We start from the raw sequence: 19,803 nt of genomic DNA on the forward strand, positions 1-19,803 counted from the left end.
ATTTCCAATTCGTCGCCACTGTTGTGTCTGTGTGTTGATAGGGACACTGAAGACAGGAGTTGGTTTCACAGGTGTTTACTAAACAAAGTCTGGAGGGGAACTAACTGATACAACACAATATACAGGCTTATATAGCCCGAGTGGCCATTACTGGCATTACAGTACACATGGGGCTCTTAAAGGCACATACACTACAGGTATACCGTGTGTATTCTTAGTTGTATGCACCAGAGGCTGTCCACGTTTAATCTGCTGTTTTAACAAACTATAACAGGAATTACCTAGTAAATTATTTCCACCCATTTAATGTATGTACTTATTACTGAATCGAGACCTACCGGTTATTCTTTATAGATTCTAGAAACCAAATACAATTTATGACTTTCTACATGCATCTAACACTCAAACTGTGCAATATCCAGGGGATGAACATAGTCTACGCCAATAGCGTGAAATGGACTCATAGCGAATCGGCAGCAAATTTTACTCTGTGCCCGGTTTACTTTTCCATTGAATTCCATGAATAAGAAAATGGGCGCATTGCAAACAGGCGGTAATTCACTACGTACCCGAATCGTGGACCAATTTCACCCCGCCTATCCCATGGTCCTGCTACACAAACATATATCCAATCTTAAAATGATGAACAATTGGAATTTTTTAAACCATGATTCCCTCTAAGCTAATCAAAGATATTACTTGTCCTCGTACCAATTTGATTAGAATCAGAACAGTATTCGAAAAGACGTTTCAAAATAATGAATGCTTTAATTTTCTTTTTACAGAATTCTTCCTTGCAATTTTCACTTGATGAAGAAAACTCTACTGCTAAAGAATCATTTACTGAGCAACAAAAAAAAAAGCGACAAAAGGACCTTGCTGCATTAGAGCGATTGTTTAAGGTTTTAATTTTGCTGATAATTTTACATCTTGTTAATTGTTGTGATGAAGTTTTGGGCTTGCTAAGAACACAGTATTACTAATGGCATTGTGAAAATACCTGCACTGCACTTAGAAATGGATCTGTACACTCCATCGATGGCTCAGTGAGATTCCCAATTATCTCCATCCTCCTTCCTGGCCACTGTCTGAAGCTGACCCAGACTGTTCGCAACCTTCACATCCTATTTGCCCCTGAGCTGAGCTTCCAACCCCATATCCTCACCATCACCAAGAGTGCCTACATCCACCTCCGTAATATCGCCTGTCTCTACCCCGCCTCAGCTCATCTGCTGCTGAAACCCTCATCCATGCCTTTGTTACCTCCAGACTTGACTATTCCAACACACTCCTGGTCGGCCTCCCATCTTCCACCCTCCGTTATCTTGAGTTTATCCAAAATTCTCACCTTGTGTTCAAATCCCTCCATGGTCTCGCCCCTTCCATCTTTGTAAGCTGTTCCAACCCTACAACCCTCTGAGATCTCAGTGCTCCTCCAATTCTGGCCTCTTGCAATCCCTGATCTTCATCACTCCACCATTGGCGGCTGTGCCTTCATCTGACTAGGTCCTAAGCTCTGCAATTCCGTCCCTAAATCTCTCCACATCTCTCCCTCTCTCTCCTTGAAGTTGCTCCTTAAAATATATCTCTTTGACCAAGATTTTGTTACGTACCCTTACATCTCTTTATGAGACTTGGTGTCAAATTTGTCTGCTAAGCGCTCCTGTGAAACACCATGGGACATTTTTACTGTGTTAAAGGTGCTATATAAATGCAAGTTGTTGTTGTTGTTGTGTAGGTTTGCCACCTGGCTAGCTTTTCACTGGTCCAAACAGATTTTCATAATTGCTTGCAGTTGCTTGTTGACTGTTTTAGCCAGAAATACAGTGCTTGTGTTCTGTAAATAACGTGTGGTAAGCCTTTATAAAATGGCCACGATACCATTAGTCAACAGTGGCAATTTTAAAAACCGGTCAGTTGTCAACACTACTGGTGAAGAGCTGAGCTCTACAGATCAGGAAGGCCCCAGTTTCAACAACATCTGTACTGAGTTAGCTGATCTCAGCTCGGGCTGTGACGCAGGTGCCATAATGAAGGCTTCTGTTAACACAGGCTCCCATACATAGGATCATAGAATGGTATAGCACAGAAGGAGGCCATTCGGCCCATTGTGCCTGTACTAGCCCTCTGAAAGAGCCATCCAGTTAGTTCCATTCCCCTGCCCTTTCCCCATAGCCCTGCAAATTATTCCCTTCAAGTATCTATCCAATTACCTTTTGAAAGTTATTATTGAATCTGTTTCCCACAGCCCTTCAAGAAAAACTTCCGCAGCGACTGGCTAACGCCCCCCCCCCCACTCTAAACCCGCGCGCTGTCCTGGTCCCCCTTTCTCCTGATTGCCGGTCTGATACCCTCCACCAACCCCACGATCTTTGCCAGTTGCCGGGGACCTTTTCCAACGTTACCCGGCTACGACCTTCTGTCACTGTGATTCCTGCCCAGCAGCCTCTCAATCTGGCCGGCTGCTGGGGTGGAAATGGAGTAAATAAATGAAAATCAGGTCCTGCCATTAAAATCGACAGGACCTCTGTGGTCCCGGCATTTCTGGGATTCCCTCCCTGCAAACACGCGCCCCCGCTCCTTTCCCGCCTCCCCATAAATATCAGGGACTAAGCCTTTCTTTATAAAGCCAAGGATCCCGTATGATTTTTTAACAGCCTTCTCAACTTGTCCTGCCACCTTCAAAGATTTGTTTACATACACCCCCAGGTCTCTCTGTTCCTGCACCCCCTTTAAAATTGTACCATTTAGTTTATATTGCCTCTCCTCACTTGTCCAACTAATATAACAGCAGTCATTGAATGATGATCAGGGTTGGGGAGATGTAAATGGATTAACTGTTCACAGTTGTACAGCGGAGGCAATGTGGACAATACCCCTGCCTTTGGTGTTGAAAATTTGGAGGTCTTGCTACAGGAGGTGTACCACAGAATGGTGGCTATATGTGGGGCTAAAGGCTGTCTGGTATCTTATTTAAAATTTGTAATATGCGTTCTTAGTGGGTGAGGTTCGCCACTGGAAGTGTGAAGTCAGAAAATTTACCCTTTGATTGCTACGAAAGATCACATTCAGTCTCAAATATCCATATATGCATTAGGGCAAGACTATAAACTCATATTTTCATAATTTTCATTTGTAACCATGTACATTTATCATCTTAAAATCATGTCTTGTATCAAATAATTTTATTTCTCTTTCTTTCCCTCCCCAGCAAAAAAAATTATCTGATGAATTTGAAAAGAATGTGAGCACACCAACTTTATACCCAGTTTTCCATGCATCTGTTCTCATGAAGAATGTAAGTTTTCTTTGTTGCCCACTTTGCAAAACTTTGGCCTGAATTTTAATGGGGAGCTAGGTTGGGAGTGGGGAGGCTCCAAAGTGGTCTGGAAATCCAGGAGAACCGGGATTGATCATTGGAGGTCCAGAGAGGGCGGGGGGGGGGGGGGTGGTGATCATCAGAGGGCTGGGAGCTGCTGATGATCAGGGCCAGGAACAGCACCGGGGGGCAGGAGCAGCATGGGGGTGGGGGGGTGGGGGGAAGGCCTCGTTGTGGGGAGGGGGGGTGTTGGAGGCCTGGGGGAGGGATTGGAGGCATCGTGGGGGGATGGGTTAGGCAGGGAAATTGGATCCAGGAGGTAAGTGCAAAGGCATTTACCTCCTGGATCCAGCAGTCCTCGCCTTACTTTAGCTGGCGTGTTTCACGAGGCCTGGAAAACCCGATCAGCTAAAGTTAAATTCAAAATGTAGGCTAAATCAGAGGCTGCCTGCCTCATATTTAAATGGATGACCCGTCTCCTGGGAGCGGGTTGGCTGCCTGTCCCCAGTTCCACCTCCGTTAAAACCAGAAGTGGGTGGGTTGGAGGCGGGTTCTGTTTGGGATTCAAACTTTTAACACTTTGGGGGAGAAATTTGGTTGGTAGCGCCAGCGATTAGCGCCTAAAGAGCCCGAGATTTGGGGCGTTACCCAATTTTCGGGCGGGCGCAGTGAACCCAGTGCTTCCTGCCATATTGAGTAGCCTTTTAGCGCCGGCGCTAACTCTTTGCGCCCGCGAGCGGGCGCAGGCAGATCATGACGTCATTTCAGTGTGCAACGCCTTTTTGGCACCCCGGACCGGAAATTCAGTGGCGCCCCCCTCCGTTCCGCCTGGCGCTATTAGTGACAGTTGGATGGAACATTACCAGGTCCTTCTCGGACTCGGGGGGCGCTCTTTAAAGGGGACAGCACTAGTATAAAAGCAGCAGCCATTTGGGCTGGCCATCCTGCTCGCTGCTGGAGAGAGTTGCAGACCTTCAGTTGCAGAGAGTTCTTCTCATTGAGCCAGCGGAGCCTTGGGACCTTCAGCCCTGTCCAGAACAGTTTGATCGTGAGAGATTACTGCGTCTTACTCGTCTGACATAATAATGGGAGCTGCTTTGGAGGGGAACGTCCTCCTGGCTGAACAACTGGCAAGGGCACAGAGACGGAGGGAGAGAGGGCCGGGATTGGCCAGAAGGAGGCGGGGCAATGGACGTCGCCAAATCCGACCATATGCTACCAGGGTTTTCAGGCAGCAGGTCTCATACCTTGCCATGTCCGAGGAGCAGTGTCTGCGAAGGCTCAGATTTGGTAAGGGTGTTGTGACTGAGCTGTGCCACCTACTTGCTGAAGATCTGCAGCCGCGGTTACGGTGCAGGACCTCTCTGTTGGTGGCCGTCAAAGTCACTGTTGCCCTCAACTTTTTCACCAGCGGCTCGTTTCAGGCAGCAACTGGGGACATAGCAAATATTTCACAATTTGCGGTGCATTGCTGCATCCGGCAAGTGACAGCTGCCCTCTATAGAAGGAGGCGTGAATTAATCACCTTCCCTGTGACCCTGGAGAAGCAGGGGGAGCGCGCGCAGGGCTTCGCGGCTATTGCGGACTTCCCCATGGTGCAGGGGGCCATTGATTGCACACACGTGGCTTTGCGGGCGCCATTACAGAATCCTGAGGAGTTCCGCAACCGCAAGGGGTTCCACTCCCTCAATGTGCAGCTGGCCTGTGATCACCGGCAGATGATCATGGCGGTCAACGCACAATTCCCTGGCAGCAGCTACGACACGTTCATCCTGCGGCAGACCTCAGTGGCTGACCTTTTTGAGGCCCCAGCTCACCCACGAGGCTGGCTTCTTGGCGACAAGGGCTATCCTCTCTGCCCATGGCTCATGACCCCGCTCCGTTTGCCCAGCACCCCGGCAGAAGAGCATTACAACAACAGCCATCAGGCGACCAGGAACATTGTGGAGCACACAATTGGTGTGCTGAAGCAGCGTTTCCGTTGTCTCGACCATTCGGGGGGCACCCCACAGTACTCGCCGGAGCATGTGGCGCGTATCGTCGTTGTCTGCTGCATGCTCCACAACCTGGCCATTCGACGCACCCAGCCAATGCCAGCCGACCCTCAAGGTCCAGCAGAACAGGCGGACGAGGAGGAGGAGGAGGAGGAGGAGCATGCAGACGAGGAGGAGCAGGAGGAGGAGGAGGAGGAGGAACATGGGTGGGCTCCAGAAACTGGAAGGGCCGTTCGTCAGAGGCTCATAAGGACTCGGTTCTAGGCCCCTCTGACGGAATGCTGGCTGTGATTGGAACAGCGCCCTTCGGTTCGCAGTAAGCCTATGAAGGCCATCACGATTGTAAATAGTCTACAGCTCCATTGTAAATAAACCATTTTCTTTATTTTCAAAAAAGTGCTTCCTTCCAGCATGACAACGTAATGGCAACAGAAAGCATAACTAACAAACTAACAGATAACTGTCTGGCAAGCCGGCGAGACTAACCAAAACATAACAAACAAACACAGCAGGTGTGGACGGCCTTGAATTCGAAAAAGGAGACGTCTTAGCACCTCCCTCTACTGTTGACCCCTTGATGGAGACCGACTTCTCTTACGAGGTCGGCCCCTTCCCTCCCTGCAGCTCCTCCGTAATTGGACCCCAGTGGCTGCGTCAAGGCTGGGGGACGCCTGCTGAGTGTCTGGAAGCGCTGAAGCCCCTGAGGGACGGCCTGGACGACCTCTGGGCTTGGAGGGCCCGCAAGCTGGCTGCTCCAACTGGGCATGTCTGGAAGCAGTCTGCCGTGCAGGTGGTGGCAGCTGCACTGCTGACGTTCCAGCGGTGGCATCAGGAATGCTCACATGCCGAGAGAGGACACCTGCACCGTGGTCGGCCGACACACTGGCACTCTGATGGGGCCGCACCGGATCATCCGCCACAATCGACTGCTCCACAGATTCATGGCCTGCTGTGGTGCTGCAAGGGCCTGGGGTGATCCTGCCTGATGCAGCTAGGGTGGCAGCAGTGAGTGTTCGCGTGGCCTCAATTTGCGTGTGGACGAGGCCAGCAAGTGACTGCGTGGCAGCAGTGAGGACCTGCGTGGCAGGTGCCAGTGCTTCGGAGAAGCCCTGGACAGTCCTTTCCACTGCTTCGGACAAGGCCGGAACAGTCCTTTCCACTGCCTCGGACAAGCCCTGGACAGACCTTTCCATTGCTGCCCCGAAGCCCTGGACAGACCTTTCCATTGCTGCCCCGAAGCCCTGGACAGTCCTTTCCATTGCTGCCCCAAAGTCCAGCACACTCTTTGCCAGTGTGTCAATCGACTCAGGCATCCTCCCCACTGCAGCCATAAGCTCAGTATGCCTGAGCCGGGCCTGGGCGCTCATATCGGCAAGGCTACACACCTCCTCTGCACTCTGTGCAGCAGTCATCGTGGCCTGCCTCGCCCTCCGGGGAGACGGCCCCCGAGCTTCCCTACCCCCCTCGCGTTGCTGCAGACCGCTGGTTCCTGCAACTGGCTCCTCATCAGAGCCCCCCCCTCCCCTCCAGGGAACTACTATCCCCAGTCTCCAGATGCGTTGGCTCCCCTGAGGCTGGCACGGATGGTCCGGCTTCCTCCTGATCATCGCCTCCAGAGGCACTGGCACTGGCAGCTTGAGGGGCCGGCTCCCAAGCTGGTGATGCAGCATCTGAAAGCAGGGAGGTTGAAGAGTGGCTTTAGCAAAAGGACAGCTTGGCAGCAAGGGATGCAAGAGTGCGGCAATGCTATGACATGGGTCCACAGTGAGAAAGCATGCTGGCGGGGGAAACAAGTGGAAGGAGACAGCTGTAAAAGGTGAGAACCTTACCATCGCTGTGGACAATGGGGTCGGCAGCTGCAGTGGTGACAGGATCACTCAGGCGTCCTCCAACAATCTGGTGGACTCTCTCCTCGAAATCCGTCAGAGTCTGCAGTTGAGGACGACCTCCTCCGTTGCGAAGCTGGTCCTTGCGGTTCCTCGCCAGCTTGGCCTGCAGGGGAAAGGACGGGAAGTGATGTTACATGATGCCCTGAGTTATCATCTCATGCCCCCCATGGTGGAAGAGCCCTTACATGATGCCCTGAGTTATCATCTCATGCCCCCCATGGTGGAAGAGCCCTTACATGATGCCCTGAGTTATCATCTCATGCCCCCCATGGTGGAAGAGCTCTTACATGATGCCCTGAGTTAAATGTGCATGTGTGTGCCCAGAAAGGGCCATGGGTGCTTGCTGACAGATGGCCATTGCGGCATAGCGCACCCTGTAGCCATAAAGTCAGGTGCAAATGGAGGGATACAGAAGTTTGCATAAACACCACTCACCCTCACGACCCGAGTGAGGTCGTTGAATTTATTCCTGCACTGCACAGGGCTCCTGGTCGCCATGCTGCTGGAGTTGACCCTCTGAGAAACATCCCTCCAAGCTCGTCGGTAGTCCTTATGATTAGGCCTCCTGCCATTGTCGGGGTAGAGTACATCTCGCCGGTGCTCCACTGCGGCCACCAATTCCTCCAGAGCCTCATTGGTGAAGCGCTCTGCTCTCTGCCTCACCCTCTCCATCTGCTCCAAGTTTTTTGCACCAGAGACGGGCCTGCTCCGATTTTCAGGCCTACAAGGTGCAGAGTGTGGATGCTGGAGCTGCCTGACCCACCCCTTTAAGAGCTGGCCGGCGCCTGGAAGTCTCGTGGTCATCGGTAATTGAGAGCACCTGCGCTGCGCCCGCCCGCCCCGATATTGGGTTGCGCCGGCATGTTAGCGCCTTAGGAGCCCCGTGTAACGCCTGAACTTGCGCCTCAATCACCTTTAGGGGCGCTGCAACCCAATGTCGCGCGAGGTGGTGATAAGTTGCGTCTGGCTATAAAATTTGCGCAGCGCCAATTCTAACGCCCCAAGTGGGGCTATACCCAATTTCTAGGCCTTTAACTTTCCACATGACCCAAACCCACCTGCTTATTTGCATTATAATTCCCCCTTTAAGTCTAAGGGGTACAAATTGGGTAGCGACCCTATGGTAGGGAGGCGCAAATCAACCGAATTTAGCCCCTAACTATCTTGGACTAGAAATCGGGTTGCTTTGCGCCTCTTGTTAGCAGCAGTGGTAGTCGGTAGCGCCCCGCTCTGCTGCGCTGGCGATGATAATGTCATCGGTGTGAGCAGCGCCCCGTTTGCTCCCCAGTTGCAAACTTCCCTTGTGCCCCCTGACCTATTGCCGGGCGATATGCGAACATAAGAACATAAGAAATAGGAGCAGGAGTAGGCCAATCGGCCCCTCGAGCCTGCTCCGCCATTCAATAAGATCATGGCTGATCTGATCCTAACCGCCAATCTACTATCACAGAACCATCTCCTGAATCTAACAGAGTTAGACACACGAAATAGGAGCAGGATCAGGCTACACGGCCCCTGGGCCCGCTCCACTACCCACAGGGCCATGTCCGATCCGAACCTAGACTCATGTCCAAATTCCTGCCCGCTCCCCGTAACCCTTAATTCCCTTTACTTCTAGGAAACTGTCTATTTCTGTTTTAAATTTATGTAATGATGTTGTAGTGTATGTAACTGTTCTACCTTTAAGAGAACTATTGTATGTAACCGTTCACCTTTAAGAGAACTATTTTAGGTGTGGCACTACTTTATCTTGGCTGCTGTATACTGTAATACCGACGGTGACCACACCGGTATATAAGTGCTGTGTCAGGATTTATTGGGCAGATTCGCCCTGACCTTCGAATAGTAAAGCCCTGTTAAAGTTACTCTTGTAGTCTGTGTATTAATTCACTATAATACCTACAGACTTTACAGTGGCGACGAGTTCGATTTTACCCTGCGGCAGCGATACATCCAAAGCAGTTACCGAGCGTCGAGAAGAGGCACCCGCCCTCGTCGTTCTGCTGAGAGAAAACTCGAGTCTGCAGAGCAAAGAAGAAGGAAGACTTCAGACACGAAGCCTTCCATCAGCAACAGGCACAGATTGTCCCTTCTGCCACGGTAGTGAGTGAGCCGATCAGCCAAGAGAAGCAAGTCGGCCACGTGGACTGTGTGTGAGTAAGGGGAAAAATAAAAAAATAAACGGAGGATAAGGGCGGTGAACTCGACCACGGTCGGGGGGAAAGGAGCCGGACAGAAGTCGGGCCCAGAGGCGCTGAGATGGGGGCAGCGTGGAGCACGGAAGCTGCGGTACAAGTGGGCTGGGAGACGCAACGGCGTCGTGAGACAGCTAGACCGCGACCGGCGAACAAGGCCGGGCAGCTACCGAGGCCACGAGGCGCTGCGACCGGGATCATAAGGCGCGGAGGCAATAAATAAATAAATAACTAAATAACCCGCGAAGAATCAGCCGCAGCCGGGGAGGAAAGGACCGGACTGCGGGAGGTCTGGGAGAGGCGTTTAAAGCCGCTGAGGGAGAGCCGCGCGAGCGGGAGAGACAGAGCCCGAGAGAGAGTGAGCGAGAGCCGAGCGAGCGGGAGAGACAGAGCCCGAGAGAGAGCGAGCGAGAGCCGCGCGAGCGGGAGAGACAGAGCCCGAGAAAGAGCGAGCGAGAGCCGCGCGAGCAGGAGAGACAGAGCCCGAGAGAGAGACCGAGCGAGGTTCCGGCCAGCGGCTTACAGCAGCTGCCGTGAAGGACCAGGAGCTGGATCTGTCCGACGCCAACTGGTTGTCCCCAGCGCCGGTTGCCCCTGCCGAAAAGAAGAAGGGGGGCGGGAACAAGGAACGCGATCGGCTTTTCTAGCGCGCGCTTCAGAATAAACTGAAGCTGGCGCACAGACCGCAAACCCTGTAAACCAGCGGTCGGCGCCCGAGGGCAAAGCTTACCCTCCCACCAGAAGAAGACAAGCGCGGGAAACCGCCATTTTCGGAGGCGGGGAAGAAGACAAGTGCGGGAAACCGCCATTTTGCCAGTAGGCGGGGAAGAAGACAAGCGCGGGAAACCGCCATTTTTGAAAAAAAAAAAGTTAAAGAGAAATTCTGTTGTTTCGCAGAAAGATAGTGAGAGATAGTGAAGATGCCTAAGCAAGGTAACATCAACAACTTCGATGCCGAGGTGGAAGATTGGGCCACGTACGTAGAACGTATCGAGACATATTGTGAGGCCAATAAAATAGATGATGATGATAAAGCTCTCACCTTATTAAACGCAATGGGGGCGAAGACATACGGGCTATTGAGGCATCTTCTATCACCAGCTAAACCGGCGGATCAGACCTTCGCTAATATTGTTGCTGTCCTGAAGGATCATTTGAACCCCACACCACTGATGTTGGCGGAACGATTCAAATTCTATGCGAGAATGCAACGGAAAGAGGAAAGCAACGCAGAATACTTGGTCGAACTGCGTAGACTAGCGAAATACTGCCAGTTTGGGGAAAATCTGACAGAGGCATTGAGAGACAAGTTCGTGTGTGGGTTGTCGAAGGAAGGAACACAAAAGCGTCTGCTAGAAGAGAACGATCTTACACTTGATAAGGCTGTCCTTATTGCAGCATCGCACGAAGCCGCAGCGAGAGGCACAGCGGAAATGCAGCTAAAGGCAGCGGTACTCAGTGTGGATCAAATTACTTCGGGTACAACGAAATGTTATCGTTGTGGGAAGACAACACACGACCAGAACCAATGCTGGTTTAAAAACCAAGAATGTAGAAAATGTGGCAAGCTTGGTCACATAGCTAAGGTATGCCAGTCAGGAAAGAAGACCAACAATAAAAAAAAGTCACCGCAGGGAAGGTACAACAAGGTACACAAGGTGGCTGAGAAGAGTTCAGATGAACAGAATTCGGATTCAGACCCAACCGGCCAGGAACTGGGTAGTCTGAGAATTCACAATGTGAGTAAGGAAACTGGCCTACAAACTATCTGGGTCATGCTAAAAATAGCCGGAGTCCGAGTGGAAATGGAATTGGACACAGGATCAGCCCTATCAGTCATAAATCGAAGGGATTACAACCGGCTATTCTCACACATACCCTTGAGAGATACCAAGATCGTATTGCAGACATACACGGGGCAGAAAGTATACCCCATGGGAAAGATAAAAGTCAAGGTGAGAGACAGGGGCAAAGAACACCAAGGAATGTATTTATATGTACTACCTGAGGGAGGTCCACCACTTCTGGGACGGGAGTGGATCTGGGAAATAAACATGGAATGGCACTACCTAAAGGCAATAATGAGTGAGAACTCGGTGAAGACAATCAGCTCAGACTCTGAAACGGATGACGATAAGACCAGCCCAGGTGCGAAAGACAAGTCTAAAATGGACTTGCTGACTAAGGTTGGAAAAATGAAGGAGTGCATAAATGCTTATGCTTCAGAGGAGAACAAAGTTTCAGAACAGAATTCCACTGAACAACAACAACATAGAGTGACAGAGAATTCTGAGTCTGGCCAGTTTACAGAGATGCACAATTCTGAGGAACACCGGGCTCGAACTCAACTCCATTTCAAATTACAACAGCAATTAGAACAATTGAGTTGCCGTCTCGAACAAGAGATGAAAGCAATGAAAAAGTTCTGTGACACAGAGTGGGAGAACCTGGGAAGACAACAGAAACAGCTGATGGAGAAAAAGGAGCAGGAGCACACAAACCGTCGGGGCAAGGAGGCCAAACGAATCAAAGCTGATTCGGGTTCTGAAGGTGCGTGCTCTAATCTGGTGGAGCAAGATGTTCAGCAACTGAAAGCGCTTGTTAGCGGATTGCAGGCAGAAAAGACTGATTTGGTCACCATGAACTCCCAGCTCCTACTGAAGTTGGGTGCAGTATCACCGGACGATTCAAGTGTGGAAATTCGAATGGTGGAGGCTGCGGATGATGGCGAAGTAGAAACAGCAAAGGAGCCCCAGGGCAAGGTTATAAACAGCCCTGCAGCTACTGGGAAACGTATGAGGTCGGAAGAGTTAACGGTCAGCCAACTCCTTCATATGCTGAGGGACAAGACTCTGCAATGGGAACAATTTGAACACGAGCTTCAATCTTCAAAGGAAAGGGGTTCGGAGCTCTCAAAAGTTATGGAAATAGCTGAGGTTGCAACGCAGATTTTACTTGGATGCCAAAAGTACGCTGACTCACGTCAATGTGAACAACAGAATGTTGAAACAGCTGCTCCAGTAGAGGGATTGAATAATACAATCAATCAATCTCCGAATGAAGTTGAAGTATTGAAATCACAAATGACGTCATTAGTAAAAGACTTGCAGGAAGCCCAGAAAAAGCTGGATGAAGCTGAACGCCTGAAGAAGTCTCTTCAGGAAAGATGTCTGGATTTGGAACAACAGCTGGCTAATGTCCAGCTGGGTATGGAGGAAATAGAAGACCCTCTCGCTGGCCTAGCTCAGGATGACACCGTATATTACCATGACCTGTTGGACGACATCGAATATTACGATGATCTGTTCTGTCCAGCTTGTGATGAAAACTCCCAAAGTGCAGAAACCATGAAGAATCACAAAAAGTCTAAGGAACATCGGGAGATGGTGGCGCTACTACGGAAAAAGGAGGACGAGAAGGAGGAACTGTGCATGCAGCTGGCAGCTGACAGTGGAGCCCAGAAGGACGAGAAGGAGGAACTGTGCATGCAGCTGGCAGCTGACAATGGAGCCCAGAGAGGCTCCAAGAAGCAGAAAAGGAAAAGACGAAGCAGAAGATGATGATCATCTGGACCATCATCATCACTACTAGATCACGCACGGGGTTCCTGCGAACGGAGCCAAATCAGTTTGGAAGTAGAAAACTTCCCAAGGTACTCAAGTTTTTACAAGCCAACAATGCTGGTTCAGAAGGACGGAAGTTCAAGCTGTTAAGTCCAGTGAAGGACTATTGGATGAGTCACTCCAGCAACGTGAACCGACTACACCACAGGGAACTGCTACACCACTGAGGCGTTGTCAGGACCGAGTCAAGAAGCACGGAAGGCGCATCCACCGAGGTTGAATCTGTGAACTGTTTTCCGCAGAGACTGAATCTATGAACTGTTTCCCGCAGAGACTGAATCTGTGAACTGTTTCCGCAGAAACTACATCTGTGAACTGTTTAACATAAAGTTGGATATATGTTAGGATGTTATGTTTAATGGGGAATAAGTATGTTGTAAGCTAAAAAGGGAGGATTGTAGTGTATGAAACTGTTCTACCTTTAAGAGAACTATTGTATGTAACCGTTCACCTTTAAGAGAACTATTTTAGGTGTGGCACTACTTTATCTTGGCTGCTGTATACTGTAATACCGACGGTGACCACACCGGTATATAAGTGCTGTGTCAGGATTTATTGGGCAGATTCGCCCTGACCTTCGAATAGTAAAGTCCTGTTAAAGTTACTCTTGTAGTCTGTGTATTAATTCACTATAATACCTACAGACTTTACAGATGTAGCTTCTACAGCTTTTTGGGGCAGCATATTCCATGGACCTACCACCCTCTGAGTGAAGTAGTTCCTCCTCATCTCAGTTTTGAAAGAGCAGCCCCTTATTCTAAGACTATGCCCCCTAGTTCTAGTTTCACCCATCATCGGGAACATCCTCCCCGCATCCACCCGATCCAACCCCTTCACAATCTTGTATGTTTCAATAAGATTGCCTCTCATTCTTCTGAACTCCAATGAGTAGAGTCCCAATCTACTCAACCTCTCCTCATATGTCCATCCCCTCATCCCCGGGATTAACCGAGTGAACCTTCTTTGTACTGACTCGAGAGCAAGTATGTCTTTTCTTAAGTATGGACACCAAAACTGTATGCAGTATTCCAGGTGCGGTCTCACCAATACCTTGTACAACTGAAGCAATACCTCCCTATTTTTATATTCTATCCCCCTAGCAATGAAAGCCAACATTCCATTGGCCTTCTTAATCACTTGCTGCACCTGCATACTAACCTTTTGAGTTTCGTGCACCAGGACCCCCAGATCCCTTTGTACTTCAGTACTTTCCAGTTTCTTGCCATTAAGATAATAACTTGCTCTACGATTTTTCCTGCCAAAGTGCATAACCTCACACTTTCCAGTATTGTATTCCATCTACCAAATCTCTGCCCACTTACTTAGCCTGTCTATGTCCCCTTGCAGGTTTTTTATGTCCTCCTCACTCACTACTTTCCCTCCCATCTTAGTATCATCTGCAAACTTTGATATGTTACACTCGGTCCCCTCCTCCAAATCGTTAATATAGATTGTAAAGAGTTGTGGACCCAGCACTGACCCCTGCGGTACACCACTGGTTACTGATTGCCAGTCTGAGAATGAACCATTTATCCCAACTCGATGCCTTCTGTTCGATAGCCAATCCTCTATCCATGCCAGAATATTACCCCCAATCCCGTGATTTTTTATCTTAAGCAATAATCTTTTGCGTGACACCTTGTCAAATGCCTTTTGGAAGTCTAAATACACTATGTCCACTGGTTCCCCTTTATCCACCCTATATGTTACTTCCTCAAAGAACTCCAGCAAATTTGTCAAACATGACTTCCCCTTCATAAAACCATGCTGACTTTGTCCTATTAAATTATGATTATCCAGCTGTCCTGTTACTGTCTCCTTAATAATGGACTCCAAAATTTTACCTACCACAGATGTTAGGCTAACCGGTCTATAGTTTCTAGCCTTCTGTTTACTGCCCTTTTTAAATAAGGGTGTTACATTAGCAGTTTTCCAGTCTGCCAGGACCTTTGCTGAGTCCAGGGAGTTTTGGAAAATTATTACTAATGCATCCACAATCCCTACCGCCACTTCCCTCAAGACCCTAGGATGTAAGCCATCAAGTCCAGGTGATTTATCTGCCTTGAGTCCCATTATTTTACCGAGTACCACTTCCTTAGTGATTTTGATCGTGTTTAGCTCCTCCCCCCCATAGCAGGATCCGGGGGCGGTTTTGCAACGGCGGTAGCGGGCGGCGGCACTACTTAAAGGGCAGGTGTCGGGCGGCCGTTTTTATTTTGGCCGACTGCCAGCACCTGCCCACCTTTAACATTTCTATATGCTGGGCTGTTTCCATGGCAGCACGCTCTCCGGTGGTCCGGCAGAGCCCCGGTGCGCACAGCGCTAGACCCCTCCCCTTTAATCATGGAATCAATGACGCAGCGCTACTTGCCACCACGCGTGGCACTGCTGCGCGTAGCACCGCGAAATTGAGTAGTTGTACCCCAAGAAGGAGGTGGAGCACTTCCAGTAGTACCCCGCCTCATGCTTGGGGTGCTACTACTGAATTTACGGGGTAGGGGGCACTCACTTTTTCGGGGCGCTAAAATTAGCACCCTGGCGAGGTTAGTGCCCCAAAATGGGCTATACCCAATTTTTTCCCCAATTATATATAAAAGATAGAAATCATGTTAGAACATATGAAACCATGGACGAAGAAAAGGTCATTTGGCCGATCAAACAGCCCTTGTCTGGAACATGTGAAATCACCCTTGCCTGAGCTTTACTCTACTTATTTATCTCTGAAGGGAAAGTTCTGTAAAATTCCTCCCTTACTCTAAAGAGAATCGAGTGACACTGCAGGATTCTCAAATTCATTTTATTTAATCTCGGCTGGTTGCTTTCCAAATTCGCTTTTTCTATACCCTTAGCAATCTTATATTGCCTCTCTGATGCCTCCTTTCCAGGCTGAAAAGCCCATGGGGGCGATTTTTGACAAACACTTTAGGAGCTAAGGAGGTAAAGAGGTGTCCAAGATAGGGTCTTAAACTGAAACGGCGGTTTAGCCCGTGTTTAGCGCAAGACACCATCTTGGTAAAGGAGTTGAAGTTTGCACTAGGAACAGCCGCCCGGAGAATCGTTAAACAGCTGATTACACTTAAAATGCCTGCTAGCACTCATTAAAGAGGTTGCACGGCATTTTGGTGGCTAGCGCTTCAACTAATGCTGTCTCCTAACAGCGACCAGCTGTTTGTGGGTAAACAAGGCGGTGATGTCACTTTCAAGTGCTACTTAAAGGGATACTCACCATTTCATGGTCATTGCTGCTGGAGCTGTCAAAATCTCGTAACAATTTAGTACTGTCTTTACCAAGGAAGAAGATGCTGCCAAAGTCATAGTGAAAGAGGAGGTAGCTGAGATACCGGATGGGTTAAAAATTGATGAGGAGGTACTAGAAAGACTTGCAGAGCGCCGGCACAGGCTCGACAGGCCGAATGGCCTCCTTCTGTGCTGTAACCCTTTATGATTTGATGTGGCATGCACCCTTGTTGCCTCTAGAATATATTGTTGCAGAAAACTATCCCAGACACACTCAAGAAATTCATTAACTTTCTGAAACGTTCTAGTCTGCTTATCCCAATTGATATGAAAGTTAAAATCGCCCATTAAAACCACTCTGTCTTTGCTACACACTTGTCTAATCTCTGCATTTATACAATCTAGCACTTCACAGCTGCTACCAGGGGCCTAAACACAACTCCTACTACAGTCTTAAATCCTTTCCTATTTCTTAATTCTACCCAGAAAGTTTCCACTGCCTGCTTACCTCTTGTAATATCCTCTCTTATCATTGAAGTGATTTCATCCTTGATCACTAAGGCTGCTCCTCCCCCTCTACCATTTTCCCTATCTTTCCTGTAGACCTTATAACCTGGTATATTTAGTTCCCAGTCCTGACCACCTTGCAGCCATGTCTCAGTAATGGCTACCATGTCATACCCTCCAAGTTGAATTTGCACCTGCAGTTCATTCAATTTATTCCTTATACTCAGTGTGTTTGTATAAAGAACGCTTAATTGGGCCACACACCCTACCCTGTCGTACAGCTCTAATGTTTTACTCACATGTTTCTTATTTCTCTCTCCTGGTTTAATCACTTTACATCTTTTAGTTTACCCTTTACCTGTAGTGCCTAAAGCACAATTTCTGACTGTTACTCTACTCTTTTCCCTTTCATTTGTTTTTGAACTATTATTTATACTACATTTTCCACCTGAGCCCTCCCCCTCTCCATTTACTAGTTTAAAGTCCTTGTGACCGCCCTATTTATCCTTTCTGCTAGGACACTGGTCCCAGCCCAGTTCAGATGGAGCCCATTCCCAACGTTACAGTTCCTTCCTGTCCCAATACTGGTGCCAGTGCCCCATGAAATGGAATTCCTCTTTCCCACACCACTCCTTCAGCCAAGTGTTCACCTCCTTAATCTGCTTATCCCTACACCAATTTGCACGTGGCTCAGGTAATAATCCAGAGATTAGAACCTTTGAGGTCCTGTTCTTTAATTTAGCTCCTAGTTCCTGGTACTCCCCAAACAGGACCTCTTGCCTACTCTTCCCTATATTGTTGGTCGCAACATGGACCACACCAACTGGATCCTCCCCCTCCCTCTCTAATATCCTTTCAAGCTGGTTTGAGATGTCTCTCACCCTGGCACCAGGTAGGCAACATACCACGTGGGATACTCGATTTATAATGATGCTATCTGTTCCCCTAATTATTGAATCCCCTACAACTACCACATTATGCTTCCCCTCCTCCTCCTCCTCCCCCCTATGGGCAGCCTCCTGCTCCAAGGTGCCATGGTCTGGATTCTGGCTGTCCTTGCAACAGTCTTTATCCTTATCCTCACAGGTAGCAAGTACATTGTACCTGTTGAATAGCATTAGTTTCTGCGGATTCTTATTCTCTATCTCATCCAGGTTTCCCTTACTCTACACACTATGGGTCACATTAGCCCCATTCTGATCCTGCACTTCTCTACGAGGTGGGACCAAAGTCTGGAGCAAACTGTCCAGATACTGCTCCCCCTCCCTTATGTGCCAGTGTGTCTCCAACTCGCTCTCCAGCTCAATGAATCTGAGCCGGAGAGATTCGAGACTGAAACATCTACTGCAGGTGTGTTCGCTCGGGACAGTCTCACTGTCTACAGACTCCCACGTACTGCAGTCCAGACACACAACCTGCTCTGCCATATCTTAGTCTTGATTATTTATAATATTTATATCTACTTAAGTTTGTTTTCCTTTTTTTACACACTAACTAACTTATACTAAGCACTAAAACACTGAATTTTTAAAAAAATGCTTCTATTTATTAGACTACTATCTAAACTTACCAGAAATAAACTTAAGACTCCTCCCTGATCTGATCCGGAAAGAGAAAACACCCACCAGGTACTCAACAATCACCTCCTTCCCTCGTGCTGATGTCACTTTAGCTGTTTTTACCTCTCTCCCTGATGCTTGTACTCTCTCCCCTCTGGGCTCTCCAATTCTTGAACTTAAAACCCTCGGATTCCGCTGCTCCTCCCTTAGAGTCTTCGGGTTCTGTGGCTCCACTCCTCCTTTTGAGTTGGACATGAGAAAGCACCTTCCTCCTCTCCACCAAATGCCTACTATCACCAAATTCTTCCACTCTGCTTGCCATCCACTCCGATTGCGATTCACTCAGCTCTGTCTCCAAGCTCCGTGGTTGTCATCATTCTTTAAATGTGATGCAGCTTTCACATCCAAACCCTACTCCCTGGCTGTCCATTACCCACGTTTAATCCTACACAAATATAGAGCTGCTGCCTTGTGTATGCTTAACTTCCTTGTTGTATGAACTTCATCTGTCCTGTCAGCTCCTGTCAAAATCCAATGAGGCACACTTCTAGACAAAACCTATACATACATCAATGGATTAGGAAAAGCAGTATACCTGCCATCCCCTCCTATGCTGCCATGCTTTTATAGGAACCTGTTGCAGTGCTGTTTTCCATTACATGATGTGAATACAATGAATTAATGCAGAAAGTCATATCTGTGATAAATCAGCTAATATTCAATGTGTTCTTGATTTGTTTTTCTTTTCCATTCGTTTTAAGGGAAATCCAACTGAAGTAGTGAGGGAACATGAGAATGAGCTGAAACAAACTGGTATACCAAGCTTTTTAGAGGAAATTGACCATTTTGCATTTAATCATGCAAAATCTTCAGTGACCGAGGTGAGTCTATCACATAATGAAATATCTTGTTTGAAATATGAGTTCATATTATTGATGCTCTACATAAAGACAAAAATGCATTTCAGAAATTGAGTATGGTTTTTTTATGATTTTGATTCTAATTTTAAAAAATGCCGTCAAAATAATTTATTGACTAGTGTAGGAATTAAACACTAGCGGGGTTGGGGTTATTGTCTCTGGCCAGCCAGAAGCCTCTGAGCTGCTCCAGGGACCCCCGTGCAGTTTTGAAGCGCTCCCCTATTCCTGGTTCTGACCGCCGGACTTATTCGGTAGTGATGTAGACAAAACAACACTGAGACTCGTGGTTTGTGTGCAAAACAGACCAGTATTTATTGAAACAAAAGAAAGAAACAACTTAAAATAATCGATACAGCACACCTGTGCCTGGTACAACACTTTTGCTTAACGCAGTACACTTAGTGTCCACTAGAGCGCTCTTTGCTCAGTGCAACACTCCTTTATTTAAATACAGCACTTTTAAATACAGCTACTTAGTGTTCACTACAGCACTTCTCTGCCCAGTGCAACACCCTTTTAATAGCACTTTTGATATAGAAACACCTTGCTCACTACAGCAC

The 19,803-nt window shown here is 48.4% G+C and overlaps 1 long non-coding RNA gene across 1 annotated transcript; it reads left to right on the plus strand.

The window, feature by feature from the left end:
- The first annotated feature begins 763 nt into the window (after nt 1-763).
- On the plus strand, nt 764-19,219 carry LOC147080257 (uncharacterized). The gene is made up of 3 exons (XR_015077426.1): nt 764-902; nt 3,212-3,298; nt 19,085-19,219. It is a non-coding gene; the product is annotated as an uncharacterized LOC147080257 (long non-coding RNA).
- The last annotated feature ends 584 nt before the right edge of the window (nt 19,220-19,803 follow it).

Source organism: Somniosus microcephalus, unplaced genomic scaffold (genome assembly GCF_052327205.1).
Source record: "Somniosus microcephalus isolate GS21.2 unplaced genomic scaffold, FLI_Smic_1.0 scaffold1819, whole genome shotgun sequence".
NCBI lineage: Eukaryota > Metazoa > Chordata > Chondrichthyes > Squaliformes > Somniosidae > Somniosus > Somniosus microcephalus.